The 10,595-nt window shown below is 36.3% G+C and overlaps 1 long non-coding RNA gene across 1 annotated transcript; it reads left to right on the top strand.

The window, feature by feature from the left end:
• Positions 1 to 1,223: 1,223 nt before the first annotated feature.
• Positions 1,224 to 2,007, top strand: LOC141298799 (uncharacterized). The gene is made up of 3 exons (XR_012341649.1): positions 1,224 to 1,324; positions 1,434 to 1,514; positions 1,686 to 2,007. It is a non-coding gene; the product is annotated as an uncharacterized lncRNA (long non-coding RNA).
• The last annotated feature ends 8,588 nt before the right edge of the window (positions 2,008 to 10,595 follow it).

The raw sequence follows: 10,595 nt of genomic DNA, 5'->3' as shown, positions 1-10,595 counted from the left end.
TACAGTTAGTCAGAATGCGTTTAGATGTGTTGCATTAAAGACTACGCGTTTAGCCCTGTTTAAATCTTGGCGCGAGGAAGCTCCTCCTCAGCCCGCGCTGTAGCTTGCCTTGTTGGTTAATAAGATAAACTTTTAACGTTAGTTCAGTGTTGGGAGCTGTTACTGACCAGCACAATGTTTGTAAATTCAGGTAAAATTGAAATTAAATAATTTATGCCGAACTTATTTTTAAAACTGCGTTATCCACAAAATGGATTTTTATTTTGAAATACTTCGTTTGTGCAGCTTGCATGGAAGAAAACACATTTAGCGCCACTTTAGGATGTTAACGTTAAATATCATGCATTTGTTAATACGTGTTAATATTTATGTTTCCGATAGAAAACGTTAAAGGCATAAATGTTCTGCAGTGTTTTGAAATCAGCAAACTTTATTTTTTTATATAAATTTGGCTAGAGGAAGTGTTTGAATCCTGAAATAATCTCAACCTGCACAGAAGCTTGCTGGCCAATAAGATAATTTTATTTCAGTGTCAGTGAGATTCTCTGAAGAAATTAAATGTAAGCTTATTTTATATTTGATTTAAAGTGACGGTGCTGGGCCACTTTTTAAGGTAGACTTATTACATAGAATATATTGTCTGTGTATAATATTTTGTTATTTACAGCATAACTATTTTTGTTATACTGCATGCTAATACTAACTATTTGAATCAAATAAAATATAATCTTTTGTCAGTGTATATATATTTTATATACAGCATGAAACTAAAACTTTTATATACTGCGTACTAATACTATTTTCACTCACATGTTGTTGTTTTTTTGTTTTTTTTTTCTATTATAGGTTTCAAGTAAGATAATGGCCTTGAAGTGCAAATTGTGTATAAACATCTATCATTCCAGAGTCCAACTCCTCAGACACTAAAGAGTAAAGCACAGCATCTGCTCTAAAGTAAGTCCACTGCCATGTGTCTATCCTGATTGTCCCTGCACATTTCCAACACACAGTTCACTCAAAACTCACTTGCATAGAAACCATGTAGTAGATACTGGCACATGTCAAAGTCAGACAAACATTTCATTTAAATGTAGTCTGTGTACACTAGAACAATCCGTTTCTGAAGATGCTCTGTTTAGCCACCAGTGATTATTATATATTTTCTGATGTGGGTTTGTTTTATAAAATTGTCTTTTGTCTGATTTAGCTGTTTGCAGAGTACCAATGTGTTTCCCGTTTGATGTCCATTTTAAGGCAAAAAGCATCCAAGATGGGCAAGACAGCAGATACCCTAGCTAATGTTTTGAAAGTTCATAATGAGCAGGTATGGTTAGTGTCATATGTTACAGTGTTCTTTAAAATATAATTAGATTTTCTTTATTTCAGATATTTAGATGTTGTTTTTTTTCCTCTTCTTGTTTTCATCTTTACAGGAACTGCATGATGTAAATTGACGATGGACTAGGTCTTCCGTTTTGCTGCTTAAGACTTAGGACATTTTTAGGACCACCCTGGTAAGTCTTCATTCATTGTTTTTACAATTATGCATGTTCTATTGCAAAGATGAAGGCTGTGGGGCAACCTTTACTTACTAACATATTTGTAGTCACCATTAGTTGATGAATCATGTCATATTGATAATGTACTAACGTGAATATAACACATCTCTAAATTTTATTTTTTAGATTTATAATCCTGAGGATGCTCCAGTGGCCCCCAGTTACAGTTGTCCATGAAAATGCTGCTGCTCCAATCCATTACGATCCAGTGAGGGTCTCAGTTGTCCTGGAGAATGAAGTGGTCACCACCCATAGCCAACATCCAGAGGCCTTTCTTGTCTTGTTTGGATTCATGTATGCTCTTCACTTAAAACATTCTTAAGGACTTGCCAAAACTTTTGAATTTGTGCAAAAAGTTTTACTCTGCATGGATGATGGAAAACTGTCTCCTAGCGTGCAAACATTAAAGGGATAGTTCACCCAAAAATGAAAATGTGATGTTTATCTGCTTACCTCCAGGATATCCAAAATGTAGGTGACTTTGTTTTCTCAGCAGACCACAAACAAAGATTTTTAACTCAAACCAGTGCAGTCTGCCAGTCAAATAATGCCAGTGAATGGGCACCAAACCTTTAAAAGTAAACAAAAACATGCACAGACAAATCTAAATTATACCCTGCAGCTCGTGAAGATAGCCAGCCACGTCCATCTGTCCTGAGCACGAGTATAGCATCCGGCTCGTTACATGTGAACGCGCTCTGTCGTAGAATACACAAACGCCGGAAGCGATCTGTCGCGTGTATACGACAGTCATTGTTTACACGGTGCACAGAGATTGTGGGTATAGCGGCTATTCAAAATGGTAATTACTTGTGCGTATCCTGATTTAAAGCTAAAAGATTACGCTTGCTTGAGCAAACTCATTCGGGACTTTTCACCGATTTCGCCTTGCGGTGTTTGCGTATACTACGCCAGAGCGCGTTCACATGTAACGAGTTGGACGAAAATCTTGTGCTCAGGACAGATTGACGTGGCTGTTTATCAAAGGTAAAAAATGATATCAATACTGTTCTGTAAACGTTTCGTGTCTTAGGACATCAGTGTATCGTCACGAGCCACAGGGTGTAATTTGGATTTGTCTGTGCATGTTTTTGTTTACTTTTAAAGGTCTGGTGCCCATCCACTGTCATTATTTGACTGGCAGACTGCACCGGTTTGAGTTAAAAATCTTCGTTTGTGTTCTTCTGAAGAAACAAAGTCACCTACATCTTGGATGCCCTGGGGGTCAGCAGATAAACATCACATTTTAATTTCTGGGTTAACTATCCCTTTAAAGAAAGAGTTGATGTAGAGCTACTTATATTTTGTTTGTTTGTTTACGTAAGGCTGGCACTGGGGCAGTAACTTTAAAAACATGTCTGTACCTTTAATTGGTAAGAGTGCATTTTAGAATCTATAGGGAAACTTCAAATTCTTTCATTCACTTGCTCATCACTTTTTCCAAGCCTGTTTGAATTTCTTGCTTCTGTTGAACACAAATTATTTTGAGGGAAGCTGAAAACCTGTAACCACTAACTTTCATAGTAGGAAAAACAAATACTCTGGAAGTCGATGGTTACAGGTTTTCAGGTTTTTTTTTTTTTTTTTGATCTACAGAAAAAACAAACTAAAAGAGCTTTGGAATAAGTGAAGAGTGAATAAGTGACATAAATTTTAGCCTTGGGTTAACTATCCTTATAACACTGAATTCATATATATAACCATTTGATAGTTACTGTCCTAGACTGAATTTTTTTTTTTTTTTTCTAAGTGTAGTTTAATGTATTTTTATTTATTAAGCTCTTATGTTTAAACAAAGTAGGTCATGTAAAATTCTGTTAAAAAATATTTTACAAAATAATTCTTCCAAAAATGTGTTTGTCATACTGGGTTTTGTGCATTACTTGTCCCTGAATGTTTTTTTTTTTTTCCCCTGGGAATTTTCACCCTTTACAGGTGTCATGTTTATTTGTTTTATCAAATAGAACACCGTAGAAAGACAGTATTATTATTTTTTTTCCATTGTATTTGTATTCTGTGAATACTTTATTAATTTTAAAATGGTGTTTATTGTAAATCTGTTACTGTCAAACTGTTTTAAGAAATTTGTATGTTTATAGAAGGCATGTTTACTGTAAACATTCCTGTTGGTATTACCTGTTGGACATTTTTGTTTAAAAATAAATGTCAAAAATGGTATTGTGTGTTTGCTTGAAATTACAGATGCATTTTCATACACTTATAGTGTTTACAGAATTAGAATTTGGTTAATTTAATTTATGAAACACAAAATGGAAAAGTTAAATTGCTATCAAAACGTATGAGCTGGGTGACTAAGTATTTAAAGTTGGGAAAATTAAACAAATTAAGTTAAATGCTATCAAAATGGATAAGCAGGTTAACTTGGGTATTTTAAGTAAGAAGAAAGTATTTTGCATGAGTACAACAAACACAAAACTAGGTGTTTCTGCTTACTTAAAATTGGAAATTTCATAACTTAAAAAATTTGATGTAACTGATTACCTCAAATTTTTTGAGTTTTGTCAACTTATTCGGGATTACAGTGTAGGAGCTCTGTAGGAAAATGCTGTCTGTAGCTTTCCAATACACCTCCATGGCAGTTGCTTGGTGGGCACAATACTGACATCTTTGCCCATGGACACTCCTTTTTTACTAATTTTTAAGCCAGTCAGCTAAGCCATAAATGTAAGTTAAATTCATGCTTTTCAGTAGCCTGGGTGTCCCCATGCTGCCTTCCGCGCAGCGCGATTTTATTCATGCTGGGAAGGTAGCATGGAAACCATGGACCAAATTTTCACCTCAGATAGGGAACCAATCACAGAACGGGGAGGGAGCAGCAAGACGATGACGCATTCTATGCGACTCACCGAAGCGGTTTGTTTTGTAACTATGGATCCAGCATGGCAGCAAGTTATCATTCGATGCAGCCGCTCACATGTCGCGCCTAAAAACGTGTGGAAAACGCTAGGCGCGTCGCTTTCTCCTTTCCAAACCGCTCTGTAGCTTGCGCATGGAAAACGCGAGCGCGTCGCTTCCATTATGCGCGTGCATACCGCCTGTCTACATTTGAAATAACGAACTTTAGCGCGCAAAAGACGCGACATGTGAACGGCCCCTTAGTGTTCTAAGTAGTTTAGAACGCAAGTTTATTTTGAAAAAAGAGCAACTTTTGGCGTTAAACCATCGCTCTGTATACGTCATCCGGTATGATTGAAACGATTGGCTATGAGCTACGCACAGGCGCATTTGATAGACATTCGTAGCGTCCAATAAACGGCTCTGGGCATTCGTAAACCACGCCTCAAATACGAGAAAATGAATATGTGGTTCCTAGACCACGAATCATGACGAAGTCATAACGTGGTCTGGCGTTAGCCAGGCTAGCTTTTCAGAGCAGTGGAGAAATATGTTTTTTGGCAGTGGAAAAAGAATGCTTTATATGAATGCATCTGCCAAAAATGTAAAATGTAAATGAAGCTGGGTGTTTTTTTCCCCCCAACTTCTACTACTTTCATGTACTTTTTTTAACTAATAGATTTCAGCTTTTAGGGGTTCAAACACAGCGCTGAAACCCTATTGTAATTGTTAGAATGGCCAAGGATCAGCAATGCCCATGTAAAACTGATCAGGCAGACCAAACCGCAGGTCGTAGAAAATTGAAACTTGGAGGGATGGTAGTACTTACACCGTCTACAACATCAACAAGGTTCGCCCCAATCAGCCTAACGGGGACACTACAGCAATCAAAAGTACTCCTAAACCGTCAGTCACAGACTCAAGTGTCTTATGTTGTTGAACTCCTTGGCTCATGCCGGACAAAACGCATGCCATTCAGATTCACCTCAGGTGAAATTTTCAGGTTTTAAGCATTTTTTGAAAAACCTACTTTTGCAGACTAGTCCTAGGTATTTCACCCAATTGGAACCAAACCAGTGCAAAAAGATTCTCTGCAAAGTGAATATCATTAATTATATATATATATATATATATATATATATATATATATATATATATATATAAAAACAAAAATAATAACTTTCCACTCTCCATCATAAAGGGAAGCCAAAACATTTGGAAGGGGCAGGGCCATCTTTACTAAAACGGCTATAACTTTTGCATGAACTGAGATATCATCATAACTACGCAACTGTTTATTTTATCGATGTGAAAATCTGTATTCATGGTCTTGGTCCAAAGTGCCATAAGTGTCTATAAGAACATTTGTGTATCTCAAAAAACATGGCCGTCATAGACTGATGAAATTTGAGCACCTATTAGCCAAGGTTAGAGGCCGATTAAAATGAAACTCGGCGGGCCTATTTGACTCTAAAGGTCTGTGAGAAATTTGAAAGAAATCGGCCACTGGAGGGTGATACCGCATTTTTCAAGGGCGGAAACAATTGTTTATTGTGCAAATTTTCACACATATATGTAATAATCATTACATACAATAGACCTCCTCAATCCGAACAACTTTGCCTCTAGAACTACTGCTATTAATCAAACCGTTAAATGATTGAGAAGATGTGAAAAACCTACTTTTAAATATCACCTTACTATTTTGCCTATATGTACATATGTTTTTCCATTTAGTACTGCCCTTCAGAAGCTACAGAAGACATAGAGTACATGTTCTCCAGAAGACAAAATAAGTTAAATTTACCCTGATCTTCAAATTCCAAATTCTCTTAATGAATCATGTTTCCTTCTGAACAATCAGTGAGCATTTGAACCTTCGGTAATAGTTGCATATGAGTCCTTTAGTTGTCCTCAGATCTCAAAATCATATAGTCATTGTTGGAAACGGTTGAAATACTGTACACAAAAATGCTGAAAAAACTAAGAATCTGTAGGACCTGAAGGACTTTTCTGAAGAACAGTGTGCAGTATAACTGTTCAGGACAAACAAGGGACTCATGAACAACTATCACTAAACAAACAAACAAACAAAAACAGCTGTGGATCATTCAGGTAACAACACAGTATTAAGTATCAAGTGTATGTAAACTTTTGAACAGGGTCATTTTCTACAATTTTACAATTTTCACTTCTCTACAGTTTTATTTATTTTGGACTACATTTAAACGTCTTTTATGTGAAATATCTTATTCAGGTCAGTACTAAATAAAAAAATGACATGCATTTTGTATAATCCATCTTACTTTGGTAAAATAATTAACATTTTGCAGATTGTGCAAGGTGTATGTAAACATTTGACTTCAACTGTAAACATCAGTAACTGCACCAAATTGCATACTTTTGCTCTGTTTGAGCTTTATTTTTCTTCCTCAGATGTGAGGTCCATATTCTCCTACCATATGTCATACAATATGAAAAGCCTGATGTATCTAATATGATGTTCAACAGAAAACACATTTACAAAATGCTGTTTCAAAACATTTTATTTTTCTAGGCTATACAGGGTTAAACACAATACAGCGGTTGGTTTTGGAAGTGGTTCTTTCAGCTATGGTGTTCTGTTACCACCTGCTGGTGTATGTGTATGATAGTAAGAACGCAGATCACAGCATATGACATGAATATCCAGTTGAACAGCATGCTGCATGCCAACACTGGTGGATCACGGACACTGTCCCAGAGCATTATTCTAATTACATGCCTCTACTCTGGTCCAAAACCAAATCGGTGTCCGTCAAAGTGCCATCAAAATGGTCATAAACGCTAACCTCTGCTATCAAATTTTAACCGCCTGCAGCTTTTGTCTCCCATCATTAGCAGGCAGTAAAGAGGCTACAGGTGAGTCATCTGCCATCTCTCTCTCTCATGTGCTCAGTGTCTTGGCATGTGCTCCTCTGCACATTCTCCTGTCAACAGTACCCACCGCAGACGTCATGGGGGCGGTGCGGCCCGGCCCGACCTGGTCTGGCAGATCAGCGTGGGTTTTAAGTTGGTAAAGTTTATGAGTGAGAGGTGTTATTGTGCCATGGATGACTCACTCCATTCAAAACTCTGCATTACAAATGCTCATAAGCTCATTCATCTGTCTGAGCTGCATTAGAAAGCCCTTAAAGGATTAGTTCACTTCCAGAATAAAAAATTCCTGATAATTTACTTACCCCCATGTCATCCAAGATGTTCATGTCTGTCTTTGAGGAAAGTATTCAAGGATTTTTTTCCATATAGTGTTGAAGGTCCAAATTGCAGTTTCAATGCAGCTTCAAAGGGCTCTACATGATCCCAGCCGAGGAATAAGTGTCTTATAAAAAAAAGTGTCTATACTTTTTTTTTAGAAAATGGCAGACAGTCCTGCCATTGTCCAGTCTGCAAAAATAATGTGCTGCCCTCTAGTGTCCGAATGCACCCATTGAGCAGGTGATTATTTTACCTGGTGCGATTTAAACTGTTAAACAGATCTTCATCTGACAGATATGACAAATGCATCGGATCAAATGAGCAATATCCGGATTGATGGGAAAGATTTGCTCACCGTAGAAAACAACATATAAACCTGCTGATGTGTTCAAATGAAGCCTGACTGGCCCGCTGCCACAACAGGTAGGACGACAGACATGTTGTCACCATCACTCAACACATTCATCGTCAACGTCACTCAGCACGTTTGGCGTGAGTCAGGGATTTCCATGATTCATGTCTGTGGATGAAATAAGAGGAAGACAATCAATCCGTCCCCTCTTCTCTCTCACCCTCAGCCTTGTTTGTGTAGCCCGATCGGACACACCTGCAGGTCTCCCCAAGAAAGTCCCGGCGCACGATCAGTCGCCACAGGGCTGCCGGAAAGAGACCAAGGGGGATTTTTCTCTCTCTTGCTGTCTCTCTATGGGTAGAGCTTGCATTTCCTTCCTGTGAGGTCATAAATCTGTCCCCAAGCACATGCTAATGGTCTAATATTAACAGTGTTTAGATTGATCTACTCTGAGGATGGCCCTCACCTGGGGGTCCCACTCATATTTCAAAAACTATATTCAAAGCTTTACCTCCACTAGTGGAATGATCTTTCCAACTCCACCGGAGCAGGTTAGTCCCTCACCTTCTCCATCAGCACTTGACTGAATTATTAATATTCTTTTTTAAAATAGTTAATAGTTTTTAACAAGATCAACGGAAAGTCCATGACTGACCCTGAATTTTCTACAGAATTAAAAAGGGATATATGGCATTGGTAAAAAATGTATTCATGAATAACATAAAAAAAAAATCACACCTGGTATTTTAAATATATTGCAAATAATAATATTACAACTACAAGTAAGTTACACTGATACAATGTTCAAATAAATGGGTATATATTAAAAAAAACTGCTAAGCTGAAAAAAGAGTGCATGTTGATGCATTCTAAACATATACAGTCGAAGTCTAAAGTTTACATACACCTTGTAGAATCTGCCAAATGTTAATTATTTTATCAAAATAAGAGGGATCATACAAAATGCTTGTTTTATTCAGTACTGACCTGAATAAGATATTTCACATAAAAGATGTTTACATGTAGTTCACAAGAGAAAATAGTTGTTGACTATAACAGTCCGCTGTTTCTCAGAAATTCAGCATTTTTCTGTATTTGAACCTTTTCCAACAATGTCTGTATGATTTTTAGACCCGTCTTTTCACATTGAGGACAACTGAGGGACTCATATGCAACTATTACACAATGTATTAAGAGCCGGGGTTGTGTAAACTTCAAAAACCTCAAAAAATCATTGTTGGTAAGGGTTCAAAAACACAAAAATGCTGAAAAACCAAAGAATCTGTGGGACCTGAAGGATTTTTCTGAAGAACACTGGGCAGTTTAACTGTTCAGGACAAACAACGGACTCGTGACAAATTATCACTAAACTAAAAAAAAACTTTTTTACTATAAAAAAAACAACAACAACTGTGGATCATTCAAGTAACAACAGTATTAAGAATCAAACGTATGTAAACTTTTGAACGGGGTAATTTTTATAAATTCAACTATTATTTTCTCTTGTGGACTATATAAAAACATCTTTTATGTGAAATATCTTATTTAGGTCAGTACTAAATAAAAAACTAAGAGATTCTTGCAGAATCAGCAAGGTGTATGTAAACTTTTCACGTCAACTGTATATTAGCATTGCTATGAAGGTATTAAGGAAAAATCTTTAAATAGAAAATAGAAAAAATATTTTAACTGATTGTACTATTCTATATTAGCTAGTACTACAGTCTTTTTTTGTTTTTATCTTAGCAATTATGTTGATGCATGGTTTATATATTATTAAACACTAATACATTTAAAATAAATAATATATGCTTTTTCCCCTCTGTTTTAGCTTGTATTACGCAGAGCAAGCTTGGAAGCTTTGTAATTTAGCACTTTTCGTGTTACATGCTTATAAATGATTTGTTTATTCCTCATTTTTCAAACTGCTATGAATAAAATTACATGTTAAATTAATAAAATCTAAATGTGAAAAAGCAAAGCTATTTCAGATTGAAACAATATGGTGTGAATCATTCTGAATTAAGTTATATTAACTAACTGAAAATACTAGCATGCTCATGTGCACAAATACTCGTTGAGACTCAAGCATGAATGGGATTCCTGTTAACCCTTGCTACATCAGAATGTTTTTACATCCTGTTATGAACAGAATGAGCAGGTCATGCAAGATCAAAGCTCCATTTTTCGGAAATGAGTACAAGTGACAGACTTTGTCTGTGCATGCACACAAACACACAATGCACTTAATTGCTACGTACGTAAACAAAAATATTCTCTAAATGCTTAACTTTGGCATGAAGTCAAGTCAGCGTGTTGCTATTTTGCATATTTTATTACGGTGAAATGCAAACATCTTAATGCACAAAGAGTTTTTTTACATACTTTTCCTTAAAACTTGTGCAAATCACATATAATATGCTCTTCACATATATGTTTCTATTAATGCAAATAACTCTAATTATAATTACATTCAAAATATGTACAATATTTCCAAACGGTAATCAGAAATGCACCTGTTTGCAGGTGGTTTTCACAGTTTTTGCTCTCAGTTGTGCCTTTGACAGTCTTCAAGAGTCCACAAGTGTGTA

This window comes from Garra rufa, chromosome 23 (assembly GCF_049309525.1).
Source record: "Garra rufa chromosome 23, GarRuf1.0, whole genome shotgun sequence".
NCBI classification, from domain to species: domain Eukaryota; kingdom Metazoa; phylum Chordata; class Actinopteri; order Cypriniformes; family Cyprinidae; genus Garra; species Garra rufa.
This window is presented reverse-complemented; position numbering and strand designations above follow the sequence as displayed.